Below are 19146 nucleotides of genomic sequence, written 5' to 3'. Positions count from 1 at the left end.
TAGTGTAAGGGTTTTACCTAACAAAAAGTCTCCTGTTTCTCAAAACAGGTTTAAGGGAAATTTATCATTCAGGCCTGGACTCCGTAAGTTTTATACAATTATATATAGTTGTGAGTGGACATTTTTGGACTATTCATTTTATAATGAACAAGTCATATGCAAGAGAAATGCTTTTTATATGCCTTTGACTTTAAGAATTTGTTGAAAGAACTCATGATGATGTCATCTAGTTAATTATTTAATTGAATACCTGTTATATAAGATGTTCAACAGTCTGTATTTCTGTTTGTTAAAGGTCTGAGGAAGCCTTCTGTCGAAAGCGCTTACCTTTTTATGTGCCTAAATAAATATATCTGGTTTTATTTATGGTGGATTATTTCTTGGATGATTCAACAACACAGACTTTTGTTTTCCTATTGGGACTATATTGATGATGAAGACGGTTCTATATGCCGGGTTGCTCCTAAGTACCGTCATTTACTTCTTTATTTCTTTAACTGTAATTGGTTTTGGAGCATTTATCCCTGTGTGGCTTGCGCTTTATTTTTATTGCATCAGTGATATATGTTCTGACAGATGTACAACTCTTACTTAGGACATTAAAAAATACACAGACTTAACAGAGATGCCTTAAATACAATATAATATAATAGTAACTTATAGAACAAAAACACAAAATCATCCCCAAGATTTGAAGTAACTATTCAATACAAAAGGCGTCAATTTTTTTTTAGAAATCTGATTCTTCTGACAGCAGAAATTAAGATGATGCATTGCAAGGAGTGCTACTTTTTGTAAAGAAAAACTGCGTAATTGCTATTAAATGAATATCTTGCTGTAACTAATGGTGCTCATTAAATGTAAACATGTTTTTCACAGGCAAAATACATTTGTGTCTAGTATACCAATACAGATAGCATACACATAAACGTATGGTAAAAAAACAAAATCAAATAATCTTTGATACAAGAAAAGAACACTGAGATGACATGCGGTATGAAACCGAAAACACCAGACTGTAAATACTTGGAAAGACAGAGCATGGCAGAGGGGAAACTAATGCAGAATTTCACTCAGTGATTATACAAGTATTAAAATGCTGTGCTGGATTTATATCTAACAGAAGGATAAAAGTAAAACTGACTAACAAGTTAATTACAATGCTTATAAAGTAACATAATTTGGTACACAATGTATTAAAAAATGCCATTTAAAATGTATATATGTCACTAAAAAGTATGCACCAATTTCCATGCTGCATCTTTTACTGGCTCATGGGAACACAGGAACAATTCTATGCAGGCTGTCGCAAGAACCATAAGGAGCTTTGCCATATGCACCTTTAAGTAGGCACACTTAAAAATTCTTACACCAACTAAAAGTACTCAGTAGGGCCCACCTCCCAAATTAGAGAAAGCCATGCATGATAATTCTGGTGTAAATTTGTGTCTACTCATCCACTCATAAAAGACTATCCCTGAAAGCAGGCAAAGTAATGAGCTATGTAATGTCTGAGTGAAAAAGATTGGGTAGATTATAAGTGATGTTTAATGTTTGCAACTGGGAGTGTGTCAGTATGGTTTGTGATGTAAAATGCTTGCAACTAGGATTGTGTCGGCGTGGTTTGTTTTCATTTATACCAATGTATGATTGTCTATGTAGAAAGTGATGGTTTAATAAAGATGTTTCTTGTTTAAAAAAAAAAAGGGGACAGGAATTGAATAAATTTATGTAATATTGCTTAGGTTATATGATATAAAGCAATATATACGAAGTATAATGCTTATTATGTTAATATAGTTTGATTACTTTTATACAAATGTAAATTTGCCTATGTCACAAGTGATAATTCAATAAAGGTGTTTGCAAAAACAAAAGGCAGGCAAAGTAGTACTCTGTTTCACCTGTAATATTAATCTCCGTCATGAGATGGAAATACATTGAGTTAGGAACTTATTCCTCCAGAGAGTCCTGTTTATTTGTTGGGGTAAATTTAGGTCCCTAGTATGAATGTTTGTACAGCAACTATTTTTGCAAAGAAACAGGTCGTCAAATAGAAATTGGTCTTTTATGGCTCAAAAAGTGAGACTCTGGTCACCTTGGAGCCGCTGGTAGACTATCAAGTAAAATGAGCGTTATGCTATTGATATAGCTGAAGGATTTAAGGCCTTTACTTATTCATTTTTTGCTTAAAAATCACTTGGGCTGTTCTAGGTGGGAAATGTACTTGGAGTTGTAGACAATCCAAGAGGGCACATTATTCGTTTATAGGTTCATACTAGGCTATCTGCCCTAGGGCATTTATAAGCCTAGCCAGAGTGTGTTTGGCTTTCGCCACCCATTTTAAATTAATTTTGCTATGCCCTTTTTCGAGGTTAGTATACTGTGCCTCTGTCTAACAGTGACACAGAAGTGATACCCGGGGTAAACCTACGATCTCCCATCCACTCATCAAGATTCCTCTTGAAGAGAGTCAATGAGGGACTCTGCCTAACCTGGACTTGGATTTTATTCCAGACTGAAGGGAGCCTCTGGGTTATGAATCTGTCCCTCCAGCATGTCCTATTTATTTCAGTGCTGAGGTTCAAGTCTCTCGAGCGCGTAGCTCGATGGGATCTGGATTTTCTGAGGTGCAGCATGTCCATTAATTCCAGGTTGGACATGGCTTTATACGTCAGGCACAGATCGCCTCTGAGCAGGCGGTATGCCACTGAGTAGAGCTGGAGTTTCTTTAACCGGGCAGCATATGACATCTGTTTGAGCCCTTTGATCCTCTTGGTGAGGTACTTTTGGGGTCTTTCCAGTTGCTGCAGGTGTCTGGTAAGGTACATCCCAAAAGGGGCATTGTACTCGATTATGGGCCCGATGAGGGATGAGTAAAGAGGCACGATGACCTCCCCTGATCTAGATGTGAATCCCTTCATGATTATGTGGGCTATATAAAATGTTTTTCTAACCACTTTGGCCACGTGGTTGTCAAATGAGAGATTGCTATCAACTTGGGTCCCCAGGTCCCCAATTACTTCTTCTGTACTTAATGGATTACCACCTATGTGGTAATTTGTGGGCACTTTGTTTTTGCCAAAGGGGATGACTACACCCTTTTTGGCGTTTAGCTTGAGGCCATGGCTCTGTCACCAGTTGTCTGTTTTTATGAGGCCCTTTTGGAGGATGCTTGTGTTGGCTGGAGAGTCGATTATGGCACCCAGTTTGCAGTCATCTGCGAACTTGGTCAGCCACAGTCCTTCCGTGTTGGCCTGTACCTCCGAGAAATATATACTGAACAAGAGATGTCCCAGGACTGAGCCTTGTGGGACGCCACTTGTAACTGGTTTGGAGTCTGACAGTGGGTTCTGTCCTTGAGCCAGTTTGCAACCCATCTAGTGACATAGGGGTTTATATTTAAGCTGGTGAGCTTATCTATTTATTCTAGTTTAATACAGGAAGAGTTCACTGGTTATTTATTTAGTCTTTGTTGACCTAGTTAGTCCCACTAGGTCAGTGTCTCCTTTTCAGGGAAGACCCAAGGCGGTATTCGTACAGACTAGGAGAAATCTGACCAGGCCACTGTGAATTCCCTTGCCATTTGTCAACACTTGGTGGCTCAAGAGGTCTTTCACTAGTACTCAGAGAATTTCAAAATGGAGGTAGTAGTAAACATTACTGCTGAAAAAACTTTGTAGAGGCAGAATAACAGCAATATGAAATTCTAGTTGCAGAGTTGGAGACTGGAAGGCTGGCTACAGCGATAATGGTGAATTTAATGAAGGAAGAAGAATCAAATGAAGAGGTGGTGAGCTAAACTGCTGTGATACACTGAGTGCTGCAGACAGGTAAAGCCAGAAAAGTTGAAGGGAAGCACATTACATAGGATGCATGCACAAAGGCATGTAAAGCTGATGGTGTAATTAGATTTAAAAATACGTCTGCAACAGGTAATTGTGGATGACAGAAATGAAGTAAAGAAAAATATACATGGAAGTGCTGTAAGTCAAGGAACAAGAAGTGGTGTACAACATGAAGAAATCATTTAACATACGCAGAAGGGCAGCAGCTTCGGAAAAAAAAATAAACAGACTGATTGTAAGTAGTAGAAAAAACAGCAATACTATTGACAGGTATGGAATTATGAATATTATACTGCAGTTAGGATTTATCTTAAAAGACAAAAACATGTTGACAAATTTGTGGCCAGAAAAATTTTGTGAAATAACTTTTGAGAATATTCAGGTGCAGAAATGTTTACAGCAAAAAAATAATAATAATAAATAAATAAAAATAATACATTGGCTTCGAAAGACTATTCTTCAGAACTTTGGCTTGAAGTTAAATATATAAACAAAACAATGGACTAACAGTGTGCTATAAACAAATAAAAAGAAAAAAACGCTCCTCAGGAATCACAAACCAGAATTTATTACATCCAAAAACATATCAGTTTAAGCACTTTCGTTCACTTTGGTAAGGAACTTCTTCAGAAACTGAGTAAAACCAGAAGGAAACAATGCTTAAATACAACTAATTTTAAAATAGGCACCAAAAACATGCCCCCTTTTTTTTCTTAAAGTAAAATACACCATAGTTAAAACTATTACAATTAAAATCATAAGGCTGCCAACATTCCTGATTGCAGTTAAATATAAAACTGACAGTGAAATTCATAATGTCAGAAATGAAGAAGTTTGAACTTGAAACTTTTTTTGACAACATGTGATAAATATGTGATATTAATATATTCAAAATGTATAACAGAAATGTAATGACAGAGGGGATGGAAAGTGTGGGTTACACTGGATATGCATGATTGAAAATTGCAGCATATTTCATATATAACAGTTTATGAAAAAAAAAAAACAACTATTAAGTATTCAGGCCAACCACAGCCTTGCATCTATTTTAGGGCTGAAAAACAGTTGACTCAGGAATACACACTGCTAGAACAGTAGACAATATTTTTAAGTAATGTAAAAAAATCTGACCATTTTTGGTTTGAACATCCAGTGCTGGTAACAGGAAAGGTACATAAACACTGACAAGGAGGAAAGAATTTGTAGAAAACAATACTCAGGATGAAAGTGAAAAGGCTGAAGTAAGTGAAGAAGAAAGTGACAGAAATATTACTCAAGTAGGAAAAAAGATCAAGTGGAAGAACTAATGCTAGAAGAGATTCAGATACACACAGAAAATAAGTATGACAGGTTGGCAGAGGAAGAGGAAGACAGTGACTCAGAAATAGAGTAAGAGCAGAAAGAAGTTACATTTATTGGAGGGAGGGTGAGACAGAGAAAAATATAAAGATGCAGAATGGGGATTGGATGGTTTGGTTATTTGGGGGGTAAATGTGAACAACATAAGAAATGCAGTGAGACAGAGGTTTAAAGATTATTGAATGGTGCATAAAAAAAGATGGCACTTGCTATATACAAGATGTGTTAAAGCAAGAAAAGAGGAAAAACACTAAAGCTGTATGGGGGAAAAAGATTACATGGTGGGTATGACATGAAACATGTTCTAGGTTACGGGTATTGAGTAAAAATATTGGATATAACAACTCTGATAACAGGAAGGGTGATAGGTGACTTGAAAAAAAATGAAAACTTTGCAAAGGCAGTAGTAATATATGCGGATAGAAACATGCTAGTAAGGAAAAATGTTTGAAGAATTAGAAAAATGTGCAACAGTAAATGTATCAATAGTAGTGACAGGGAACTTTTTATTTTCTTACCTTGCAGTTAAAGGAAGAATAATACAAGATGCAAACATGATAAGCGATGCAATGTGGAAACCTGAAAATAAAAAATTATGGACATTTAAAAGGGGAGTTTTTAAAAACAGAAAGATTATTTTCTGCATTCAAGTGACATAAAGGAAATGTCAGGTGGGGTAGAAAGATTTTTCAGATCCTAGAGCAACATGGGCTATGTTAGAAAATAATAGAAAAATCATAAGAGGAGGAAAATGAGTAAAACTTACAGAGAATTTAAGTAAAAAAAGAAATGAAGGAGAAGGTAGTAGACTGTGGAAAGAATGCATGGCAATGAGAGTATTTTAAGAAAGCGGAGCAAAATGGTAGGTACTGTTTAAAAGGAAATATGTTTTTAGAAGTACAGAGAAGGGTAAAAAGGAAAGTGAAATATCAAAACATGGTGATAGATTTTAAGAAAGGAATGGAAGAAAGAAGTAACAAATTAATAAATTGTAAGAGTTAAATAATGGGAAACATAAGACAATGTTTTATAGACAAATATTTTTAAAGGGAAAGAAAGAAAAAGTTACAATTTTTAGGAAAAGGGGTCAAATGAATGGAAGGTAAAATGGATGGAATGGTACCAGAGAATGGGGTAGTAAAATACATATTACATGTATGAAGGAAGACGTTGAAAGCAAAGACATTTTTTTGAAGGAGCAAGATGCAAGAAAGAAGTGAACTGGATGAATATGAAATGGTTATAAAAGAAGGGAAGGAAAAATCAGCACCAGGCTTGGAAAGGTTAAGTTACAGATATTATAAAGGGATGAATGTACGGGGATACAGAAGTACTTATGGGATTACTGACTGTATGGTTAGAAGAAGGGCTAGATGAAAATATATGTGCTGAGATGATTAAATGTATATGGAAGAAAGATGACAAAGAAATGTTTAGAACTGGAGACCAATAACACTGAGTAATGCCGATTAAGATAATGCAAAAAAGAACGAGGATTGTTTTGGAAGAAGTGCTAGAGGAATGGGTACACAGTGTAAGTGAAGGAAATAATAATAAAAATAACAGACTATTTTGAGAGAAAAGAAAGATGCAAGGTTGGTTGCATGTGTTGTACCAAAAATGCTTCATTCAGTAAGTCACGAGGCAATACAGGATACTTTTGGAGATTATGGAGCTGAGAAAAATAAAAGTATTAAAGAAGTTTTATGAGATGTCTTGGGTCACGGTTATGGTAAATGGTAGGTTAGGAAAGAAAAAAATTAAAAAGTGGTGAAACAGGGTTGCCCACTGAGTATGTGTTTGCTTGTACTATTAATAAATGCAATAATACAAACATGAAATGAGAGAAATAGGATGGAAAATAAGGTGCAATAATACCAGTCTTTCAAATGAAAATGATTTAAGTTACTTTAAAGCAGTATGGATGAGGGAAACTGACAGAGACAGAAAAGGAAGTAAAGCTGGATTAAGGTTAATACATTGAACAGATTAAAAAGCAAAGGACTTGGAGAAATAAAGAAGATAAAAGGAATGTTTTACTCAAAATGAGATACACATTATCAATTAGGTTTGGCGAAAGATTAAAAACAGAACAATGGGAAGAAATTCTTGATAAATTAAAGTAGTTGGTTGAAAATGATTTATATTTTAGAAAGACAGTATATATGCATATACAGGGAAATCTGTGATTATTTGGGGAGTATATACATGTTTCCTGGAAAAGGCATAGTTAGGAGTATTTTTATCAGTTTTATCTGGGAATCAAGACTCATTTCAGTTAGATGAGGTATTGTATACAATAAGAAAGAAGTTCTGAATTAAAAAATCCAGCTATATACCTGGCATCTATACATCTTTTCAGTGGTATTAAAATATAAAGGGGAAGGAAATTAGCTTGGTAGGGAAAATACCAAATGCAAAATATGGAGGAATGGAAAAAATGAAAGGGGAAAGAAAATGAAAACGAGTTGATGAGAGAAAAACATATTAAGATGAAGTTATGGAAAATTAAGTGATGAATTTAAAAATTAAAATCAATGGTATAACATGATAATGGAGTAATACTTAATATATTAATGAGATTATCAGTGCATTGGTTATCACATTTGCCTTATATGTCAAAGGTCCCCCATTTGAAACCTGTTGTAGGGGTTGGCATAAAGGTTACAGTGTTTACCTCACACACAAGATGCAGGGTTTGATTCTTACCTCTGAAATCAAAATTGGCTAGGGTTAAAATCACCCATAAGGGCAGCTAGCCTAGTACTTACCTATGAACCAAAGAATGAGATTAAATAGCAATAAAAACAGAAGGGAAATTATTTGAAATTTTTTATGAGCCTGTAGATTTTCTTGTGGACATTATTTCTGGATAAGTTGTCTGTAAAAGTACAACAAAATATAAAGCAGTGGAAAAGAGAATATGAAAACATTGTAATGAAGAATACATTTCTAATGTATTTTTTATGGCAAAAAGAATGAATTTTTTTTTTTTGAAAAAAATCAAAATGAGTAACTGGGAAGATTTCCAAAATACAAATATGGATAACACATTGTATGAAAAATGTAAAAAGTTAATTTGACAAATGGAATAGGATACTGCTGGTAACAGTACAGGTGTCATGGAAAAGAATATATACTGAATTGCTGTACAATAAAACAGGAATGATGACAATATGGTGGCTGAAATAAAAAGATGGTTGTGAAGAGAAGGATGGGGGACAGAATGAAAGATGTTAAAGTGTGTGAAATTGAAGATAAAATACAGTATTTCCAATAAAGGCTATAGAAATGCAAAAATAATGGAAGGTCTATGAAGTATTAAGATGTATTTAAATAAAGCAACTCCTAGTCTTTTTTTTTTTTTTTGATAAATGTTGTGGGGTCTTTTACATCTACCTGAGCTACCAACAAATCAGGCATTTGGGACTTCAGTTTAAAGTTTCATCTGAAGGAAGGAAAGTGGAAGGAATCAAACCCTGCACTGGAAGCAACTTATTAACAGTTTGGAACTTAAGCCCTCTGCACTGACCGCCATTCAACAGCTTGAGACTGTAGATCTCAAACCTACATGCCAGTTTTCTGGAGTCCACGGCACTTTCAAAATTTCTTTTGGTCAAACTTCTGTACAGATTGTGAAGAATATATAGAAATGGAACATTATAGCACATAGTGCCACAACAGCAAAGTACAGACTAGGATGAGATGTAGCTGTAACTATACCATCATATAACATGGACACATTAACTGTGCTAGACTGGAGTGTAACATTGCTAGCCAACAAATGAAAAAGGAATGCAAACATGATTAAAAACTAAAAAAAGAAATGACACTGTAAATAGTATTACTTACTGCAAGTCACTGCCAGGATATCTACAGAACAGTTTCTTGGATTCCACCAATTCTTGTGCCTCATCAGGTTCCCATCTTACTACAAAAATGAAGAAGAGAAAATATAAGGACAAAAGCTGTGAATCTTACAACAGAACATCAGAAATGTAGATATTAGTCCTCAGTACTGCATGTGTTCAATCTTTTACTACATACTAGTGAAGTAGCACACTGGACACAGCACTATATGCACAACATACCTCTCTTACCATACACCGCTAGGCAGTTACAGTAGTAGAACTGACATATGCATACACCTAAAAGTATATGTGGGATACCCATCACAGTTATACATGTACATGTGAAAACATACACAGTGACCTTTTAATCACCAAATGACTACCCAACACATGATACACCCTGCACAGATGCACACATCATCACTCATACCAACATAATTAGAGGAAAGCTAGGTGATGTATTTACACTCTACTTGATATGTAGTGATGCTTGACTTTCAGGGTCTCTGTGGGCTAGATCATTCCTGCATCTCTGATACCATTCCCCTTTGTGCACTATGGCACAATATTAAGAATGTCTGAAATCCATTATTCTTCAAAGGACAGCAGCTAAGGCCCAAACAGGTAACCATACAACTTCATTGAAGAGTACATCAGTGAATAGCTCTTAGAGGTCTCAAACATGCACATTCTGCAGTACAGTAGTTTACAAAGAGAGTAAAATGTACCTCAAGCCAACACAGAACATGAGGTATGATGTAGCAGTACCCTGGAGAGAGATATAGGATACTAGATCCATGTTACTGGTACAATATGTTTGTCTATGTCTAGCAACACAAACTGTCGCACAGTTCAGTCTAGCACTAAAGATGCATACACAATATATGAACAGCACAACTCTGGAGAATATACTGACTACACTGCATGTTTATCCTGGCATGAGGCAACACAGTACAGGCTACAATGCCTGACTCATCACTTCTCAGAAAACTAGAATATGCACACCTGTGTCCCTCTTTCTCTTTTCAAATAATTTACTTCAGTCAAAAGTGCCGCTGTTTAGAAGAATGCACACCCTCTTGCCTATACAGATATGCTAGTAGTGCAGGTTTAGTCAGTGAGTCAGCTAGTTCACACCCAAGCACTAAAATTAAATATTACTGCAAATCAAGGTAAAACAATTAAGGATACCCACGTTGTATAAAGATATGCAAAATATATATGCTAGCATTAGAAAGATCATGAACCACAACATCAGGATGGAAGAGCTCATCAAACAAAGAAATATGATCGGAGTGTAATTAACACCAAGGCTGGCCCACTCAGAAATCAACTAAGGTAAAACATGTCTCTTACATTGGATAGTGGGAAGCATTGTCAGTTGGTGTATGACTGGGAAGAAGTCCAATTTGTATAAAACCACCAGGCAGCAGCTGCTAAAAGACATCCAAAAGTGGAAGGCTCAGAAGACCAATATCTAAAACATCAAAGCACCAAGGGCCTTATTCCTTCAAGGCCCAAGCAGGAATGAACGGAGAAGGTGTGAATCACTAAATAAATGGCCACTGTAAAAAAAAATATGCAAAGGAAAAATGTCTGAAGCAAGTAATGGAAAAAGCCACACATGTAATAGTGGCATTTGACAGCAGCATTTTCCAAAAGGTCATTCATAAGCAGACGGCAAGAGATGATGCAGTTGCCAATCCTCAGAGATGGTTTGTTAGGTCAACTGCTAGTCCTGCCTTCCTCAGCCCATTCACTCACTTCAGACAGAACCTGAGTTGGTGGTACAAAATCCAGGAAACAAAGTCCTGTCACAAAGAAAACGGGGAAGAATGTACTTGTTTAACTCATTCACATCTATAGTACTGACAGTGTACTGTTCTTCACACCTGCAGCACTTGAAAGGAACATCACATATGTATTTATTTATTAACTTGCTGCAACTTAATCATAGTACTGAATTTGTTTTATTCAGTGTTGTAACTCAGTATAACACTTTGAAAATTAAACTGAAATTCTGACAAGAAAACAATGAAATCCAAAACTTGCTGTTACACTTTTAAAAGTTATTTTTTGGGCAATCAGTCATATGTGATATAGCAATGAAAAATCAGCTAAGGGTCCCACTGCACTATTGCTATACACAGCCTACCCCCAGCACGCGCACACACACACACACACACACACACACACACACACACACACACACACACACACACACACACACTATATATATATATTTACTTCAATTTAACAATACATTGGAATCATACTCCAAGATACTGCAGTCTCGGAATTAGCAGATATTCCCCAATTCAAACTTAATTTTTAGCTGTTTTGAGGACTACAATTGCAAGTCCTCAGACTTTTAGCAGGCACTGGATCTGCCCTTTCTACAGCCTATAAACAAGCATGTAGAAATTCACATGAACAAGCATGTAGAAATTCACATGAACAAAACCTTCCCTAAAATTTAAATTTAGAGTAAACATTTTATTTCTACAAATGTACAAATATTAAATCACATCACAACATCTCTTAAAAAAAGACTGAATACTGCAAAAAAAAATAACTGTATGGCTGTGTAGGGGTCCATTAACGTAACAGCAACACCCGAAACTGTGGATCCCAAAAGTAAAAGAAACAGAGTGTAAGAAACAAAACATAGTGGGTTCTAAAATCTGCTGTTACAACTTATTTTTTTCTTCAAACCTCATTCCAGACATGGAAACGTATGCCCCCAAACCTCTGCTACTTTTAAAATACCCGTATCTCAAAGTATGCATAACACTCCGATATCACAACAGTGGACTTGTTATATGTTGTCTCACTTTCACCTTGTAGTTCCATTATTTCAACTGCAGCTGCGCTCCTCAGAATCTCAGCAAACATCTGCTGAAGAAATACTGTATTGTAAACATTAACTACGTGTCTAAGTATATGCGACAAGAAAGGTCAGTGCTTCACTGTATGAAGCAGTCTCTTTACACAGTAGAGTTAGCCAGGTGATATTGGTACATGTGGAAACGTGTATGAGCTTTCTATTAATGACAAGTTACACACATCCACTAAAAATGTACTGCATTCCCTGCGTGTAGTACATGTAAGCCTGACCTTGAGTCTCTGTGCACATTCTTGTTGTAACCAATCAGCTGGTAAGATAATGGCATATGGAAAACTAGCTATACTTTGGACTTGTGAATAAGCAGGAAAGAAATCTTCCCAAAGATATGCTGTGTCCTTGTCTCAAGTTCAAAGAAGTCAAGATGAACACAGAGCATTAATGCACCATTAGTCTGTGCAAGTTCTCCAGTTACAAGACTATCTTTGTGATACTCTGTGAGCACTTCCAGTTTGAAAAAGGCATGTGTAACAAGAACTACAAGAGCCATTCAACTTGGGTAAGTCACTGGTGACCGTACCTGTGCTGTATTCACTGATGTATCATGTTCGACCTCACAAGTTATATTTTTTTGCATTAACCTATACACACTGACTGTGTGATGCAGCATGCACAGATGCTCATACTGCAACAGTACTTCCAAAAGCTGCTGCACAGTACAGTACAGAAATGGTTCCTGAATGCAAAGTGCTATGCTACATGACCATGAAAACTGAACATGTGCTCCTTATCTTGCATAGGCATGTTTTCCCATCTGTAAATGATGGAATAAATTACCCAGACCATCTGGCTGGATTTAGGTGAGAGCACATTTACAAACTGCTTTTGTCCAACAGAGGCACAGATGCTTGCACTTTAGCTGTATAAAACACTACTACACTGCTGAAAGTGCAATGACTGCTGTTGCCTCTATTACTACAGTCTGGCAGTGAGTTCACTACAGGAGCAACCAGATGCCCCTTGTACCAAAGGCAGGGGATCTGCTCCTCAATGACAACCCTGCCACGTCTGCTCTAATTAGGAGTATACAATGCAGAGACAACTGCTGCTAATCTAAACTTTGTACACATTTGCAGTGGTCTCTTCCCCATTTACTTCACTCAGATACCTGCTTTAAAAATTATAACACTCTTCCAACAGAACAGCTGTTCTCTAGATACATTCCTCTTAAAATGTCTGGGATTAAACATGGTTAATGTTGGTGGTCTTTATTATCGGAGCATCTGAGCAGTGGTATACTCTTACTGTACATTTGTCTGACAACCAAGACTGTGTCCAGATCTAAAATGACCCTTTTCAACCACTGACCATCTCAGAGTCAAAACCATGCATAAAATACACAAGGATACAGGGTGAATCATAGCTCACAACTTCTTAGTGCAAGAATCGGGGACAAAACTAAAGAATAATGGCAGGCATGTAGTTTTATATACAGTTTAGGCATATTTCTATCAACCAGAGAAGAAGTTGTGGTCAACAGTTTTAGGAGAGAAGAGGATAAACGTGGCATAATTGATCCTCCCCACAGAACAAGGTGGTTTAAGATCACCTGATCTGTATAGATATTTAGAGCTTTGCAGGTAAGGCTTATACATAACACAAGCAGAATATTATAAATCAAAGTGGAAACAGTTGATGATGAAGCAGAGAGAGGGGATGAGGGAATTAAAAAGATAAGCAGACAGTGTATCATTTTGGATGCAGATTCTTAAGGAGGAGAATAATCATACAAAACATTAAAAATTGCAATAAAATATTCTAGAGCCGACAACATGAGAATAGACAATGGATAATTTTGACAATAGGGATAACTGCAAGCGGGGGTACAGAAAATAAGCAAGAGGGGGGTGGAATTTACTGGGGAAATGTGGAAAAAGAACCAAGATACTGAGAGAAAATTACTAGAGAAGGAAAGACAACAGAATGGGGATGTGGCCAAACAGAAGTTTGGACTGCAGGTTAAAAACTGTACTTTCTACCAAGGACTGATATCAGACTATAGGCAGAGAGAAATGGGTAGGAGACTCTAAGTGAAAAAAAACAGTTCTACTATCATTTTAGTTGAGTCTAGAATAGAAGCTGCTGTTAAGAAGAAAAAAAAAGATAATTAGTAGGGCATCTAAAATATTGCACAATAACTATAAAACTCAAACAGAAAAGATTAGAAAAGATTGGGAAGAATGACTTAAAAATCAATTTATAAAAGAACAGAACATATATATGGTTCCCATGCATGCAACAAAGTTCAAACAGTTTAGGATTTTTCCTTGAAGTGTTTCCATTAGGTGTTTTTATACTCCAATCAGACTTCAAAAATTTTTAAGATTGCAAATTCTGGAGATGTGAAAGAAGAGAAATAAAACTGGGACATGCATTTGGAAGTGTAAACAGCTGGCAGACTACACTACAGAGTACTTAAATCAGAAATATTGGGAGAGCAAATGGCTAAGTATGGGAATGATTCTTTTTGACATGCAAGGCTGGATCTGAATTATCTAGACACAGTAAGGCCTTATTAAGTTTAATGCCACTAGCTACCAAAAAAGCAATTACTAGAAAATGGAAATCAAAACCTAAATCAAATGTAACTGAAGTACTGAATACTGTTAAAGAGAAAAGAACTGGAAGTGAGATTGTTAGAAATAAATGGAAATTGGAGGAACAATACATATAAAACAATGCTCAGGAGGAGTAAGGTTTAAGGGAAGGAAGGCAGGAAATGGGCAACTGATGTAATAATAGTGAATATTAGTTGCTGTAATGTATGAACAAATTTTACTATGGTTTGTTTTCCTTTCTATTAATGTATGTGAGCCTATGTCTTAAGTAATTTAATAAAGGTATTAAAAAATGAGGGGGAAGCCCTAAAATCAGGGAAAACTTTTAAATGTTTTTTATATTTAGAAAGTTGCCAACACAACATATTTTACAATAGCATGCAATTTCTGAAAAATATTTACTCAAGCTCAAATGTTTATCATTAAGTGACTGAGAGTCTCAACGATTTGTCAGAAAACCACAAACTGTGCTAGTAAAAGAGCAAAAATCTGGGACAAAATCTGGGTCATTCTGCAAAATCAGGGACAGATGAGAGCAATAGGTTGAACTCCACCTTCTTGTTAGACAAGACTGGAAGAGTCAATTTCTTTTAAGCAGCTTCCATGTGTTGTTGAACACTGCAGACTGAATTCAGCAAGATCATGGGACTGCAGGTAAGGAAGTTTCAATAAACCCCCAAGACTGTGTGACCTTGGAGTTGGTATATTTAGAAAGGTTGGGATATGTGGCATGCAGGGCACCCTCCAGAACTTTTTCCCCCAAAGTCAAATTTTTGCACTAGTGACTGTATTTACTTTTGTTTAGCTTACTGACATATGTCTACTGGGTTAATGCCTATCTTCAGTGGACGGCAGGAAAGAAAGATCCAACAAATCACTGTTACATCTGTAAATATAATAATGAAGTGATTGGTAAGCACACACTGATTACAAACATTAGTTTTACACAGGCAATCAAAATCACAAAGTACAAAGACAACTGGAACAGCGCACACTGATTTTGCACAATGTATAGGATTAAAACACAGCTACTGTTGGTAGTTGTTACCTCTTATTGTCTATGCAGTTCACATCTTGGGGTCCTGCTAACAGTGGTACCAGATAAGGTATTAGCATCAGCATTTTTGTAACCTAATTAAATACTACTTTTTGAAACTAATTAGGCTTTTGATGTAGTTGACTCATTGCTTTCACAGTGTGTTTGTTTTATTCATACAAGGTTCTTTCTTGAACCATAGAACCAACAGATTTGGCTACATCATGAGTGGGCTTCAGTGCGATACTGGCATTCAGAAATGAATGATGACACTACATTTAGGTTCATAGGTTCATACTAGGCTATCTGCCTGAGGGCATTTATAAGCCTAGCCCATATTTTTGTGGCTTACGCCACCCCTTTAGTATGGGGAACTATACCCATTATTTTGCTGTGCCTCTGTCTAGCAGTGACACTGAGGTAATCCCTGGAGTATATCTGCGATCTCCCATCCATTGGTCAAGATTTCTCTTGAACAAGGCCAGCGAGGTGCTCTGCCTCACATATACCGGGATTTTGTTCCACAGCATAGGGAGTCTTTGGGTGATGAATCTATCCCTCCAGCACGTCCTATTAATAGCCGTGTCGAGGTTTAAGTCTCCCGCCCTTGTGGCTCTGACGGATCTAGATTTTTTGAGGTGAAGCATATTCATCAAATCTGGATTTGACATAGCCTTGTATGTCAGGCAAAGGTCACCTCTGAGCAAGCGGTAAGCGACTGAATAGAGCTGGAGTTCTTTCAGTCGGGCAGCATAGGACAGATTTTTGAGACCCTTTATCCTTTTGGTGAGGAACTTTTGTGGCCTCTCCAGCTGCTGCAAGTGTCGGGTCAGATACATTCCGAATGGGGCATTGTACTCAATCATTGGTCTGATGAGTGATGAGTATAGGGAGACTATGACCTCCCTTGATCTAGATGTGAATCCCTTCATGATAAGGTGGGCAATGTAGAAGGTCTTCCTAACTACTTTAGCTATATGGGTGTCGAATGACAGGCTACTGTCAACCTGGGTCCCCAGGTCCCTGATAACTTCTTCTGTGCTCAGAGGATTACCACCTAATATGGTAGCTAGGGGTAACCTTGTTTTTCCCGAAGGGTATGACTATGCATTTTTTGGCATTTAACTTTAGGCCATGGCTCTGGCACCAGTCATCCGTTTCTGTGAGACCCTTCTGAAGGATATCTGTGTCAGATGTGTTTTCGACTACGGCGCCCAGTTTGCAGTCATCTGCAAACCTTGTCAGCCATAACCCTCCTGTGTTTGCTTGTACTTCGGAAAAGCAGATGCCAAACAAGAGTGGGCCCAGGACTGAGCCCTGTGGGACACCACTTGTGACAGGCTTCGAGTCTGACATGTGACATGGCGCCAGCAACTCTGACCCTGTGGGTTCTGTCACTCAGCCAGTTTGCAACCCATCTTGTGATGTATGGGTTAACATTTAAGCTGATGAGTTTTTCAATGATACCCGAGTGGGGTATTGTATCGAAGGCCTTCGCCAGATCGAGGTAGGCTGTATGGACTGCCTTTCCCTCATCAATGGCTTTGGTGACTGTTTCAAAAAAGTCAACCAAGTTTAAAAGGCATGATCTGCCTTTGACAAAGCCAAACTGGGTTGGATCCAAAGTCTGCAAATTCCCTATGTCTTTATTTATGAGGTCCATTATGATCCTCTCCATGGCTTTGCAGATAAGGCTTGTCAAGCTAATGGGCCGGTAATTTCCAGGGTCTGTGGAGGCACCGCCTTTGTGAAGTGGGACCACAGTCGCAGTGCGCCACTCCCTGGGTACGTATCCAGAGGTGAGAATATGATTAAACAGCTGTCCTAGCTGTGGGTTTAATTCCTCGTTGAGTTCGTGGAGCACACAGCCTGGGACACCATCAGGTCCCATGGATGCTGTGTTTTTTGCTTTGGAGAGCAGTTCTCACTTGGGCGTTTGAGATGTTTGGGGGGCTGCAACCATTTGGTATAGATATCTCTCCTTTTGGGGGGGAGAAGTTTGCACTGAACCTGTCAGCCAGTATGTTGGCAATGTCTGTAGGATCAGTAATCTTCACATCATTTTGAACTAGTTCTGAGCATATCTGGGAGTTTCCTCCCAGGTTTCTAACATAGCTAAAGAAGGCCTTATGATTGTCTTTTGAGTCTTTAGCTATTTTTCTCTCAAAATTTGCTTTGGATGATTTTATGAGAGCTCTTAGTTTTTACTTATAGTGATCAAAGGTGTCTTACCTTTTAAGGATTTTGCTCTATCTTGTAGTACCTTCCTCCTTTTGTTGTAGAGTTTGTTTATGGCTGGGGTCCACCAGACTGGACGCTTGCCCTTGGTACAAAGAGTCTTTGTTTTGCTTGGGATTGCCTTATCCATGCAGTCCTGCAGGTGCTGGTAGAAGGCATTTGTAAGTGATTCAGCGGCTTGAGTACTGTTTTCCGGCTCGGGGGCCTTAAAGGAGACCACACTAGTCTTTAGAAGTGTGAAGTCGGCTTTCGAGAAGTTTTTTACTGTGGTCTTTTTTATTTCAGGTAGGGGTGGGATGAGGACCTCCAGCAAGATTAGTTTGTGATCTGATCTCACCAGTGAGGGGTATACATCCGGTGTTGAACATTGTGCTCCCATGTTCGTGATGATGAGATCAAGTATGTTTTCTCCTCTTGTGGGGATGGTGACTAGTTGTTCCATAGCATTTGAGTTTATGAATTCCAGGAACTTTTGGGCTAGGGTGTTTGGGCTTGAGTAGTGTTCCCAGTCTATATTACGGTAATTGAAGTCACCTAGTATGATGGTGTTTGGAGATACATTTATCCCCTCCAGTGTTTTCAGGAAAGCCATGTGAGGTTCCTGAGTTTGTGAGGGTGGCCTGTAACATGCTACAATTTGCAGAGCAGTCTTGCCTATGGTTAATTGCACCTGGATGGTCTCCGATGCATCGTGCGTTGCCACCAGTCTTGAGGTGTGGGTGTCCTTGATGAATATGGATACCCCCCCTCCTTTCTTGGTATTGTCTGGATTTTGGGGCCGGAACGCATGATATGAGGTAAAACCTGTTAGTGCTGGGGTGCTCTCAGGAGCCTTGAACCAGGTTTCTGTCACAGCACAGATATCGATGTTCTCCATACTGAGAAGGGCCTCGAGTGCGTGCATTTTGAGATTTAGACTTCTGGCATTGAGCAGCATTACCCTTAGTTTTTTCCTTTTTGTGTTCTAGGGTGGTAGGTTTAGAATTTGAGCCTTGCCTAAAAAGGCACTATGGGGTGGCAAGAGCCTTTGCCAATATCCGGAATCCCAGGGGTGACAGGTGCAAGCCGTCCCTTGCGAAGCAGCGTGGCTTGTCCAGCATGTCATCCCAGGCAGACAGACATTGGATCCCCTTTGAATGACACCAGAGTTTAAGCCAATTGTTAAAGCTGATCATCTTATCTCTGTATTGTGGCATCATTCTTGGTGAAGGTAGGATACTGCTCAAGGTCAGGGTCATACCTGCCTGGGCTACATAATCAGAGAGCTCCTCAATGTCTCTTTTCATGTAGTCCAAGGAGGTACGTCTCAGGTCGTTTACACCAGCGTGGACAATGACTGAGTCGTATTTGT

At 38.0% G+C, this 19146-nt stretch overlaps 1 protein-coding gene across 5 annotated transcripts in view; it reads right to left on the bottom strand.

Annotated features, from left to right (window-relative positions):
* LOC122797160 (cell wall protein DAN4-like) overlaps positions 1 to 9152 on the bottom strand; it is an 800950-nt gene extending 791798 nt beyond the window's left edge. For 3 of the 5 annotated variants that reach the window (XM_044065974.1, XM_044065970.1, XM_044065975.1), the window contains exon 1: positions 9060 to 9136. The gene's annotated coding sequence lies outside the window, so the exon portion shown is untranslated. Of the gene's footprint in view, positions 1 to 5725; positions 5744 to 9059 lie in introns of those variants that run through there. The other 2 variants (XM_044065971.1, XM_044065973.1) reach the window with 2 other exon arrangements.
* Between the last annotated feature and the right edge of the window lie 9994 nt (positions 9153 to 19146).

The sequence above is a fragment of the Protopterus annectens genome, chromosome 3.part0, assembly GCF_019279795.1.
Source record: "Protopterus annectens isolate FY-2018-M chromosome 3.part0, PAN1.0, whole genome shotgun sequence".
NCBI lineage: Eukaryota > Metazoa > Chordata > Ceratodontiformes > Protopteridae > Protopterus > Protopterus annectens.
This window is presented reverse-complemented; position numbering and strand designations above follow the sequence as displayed.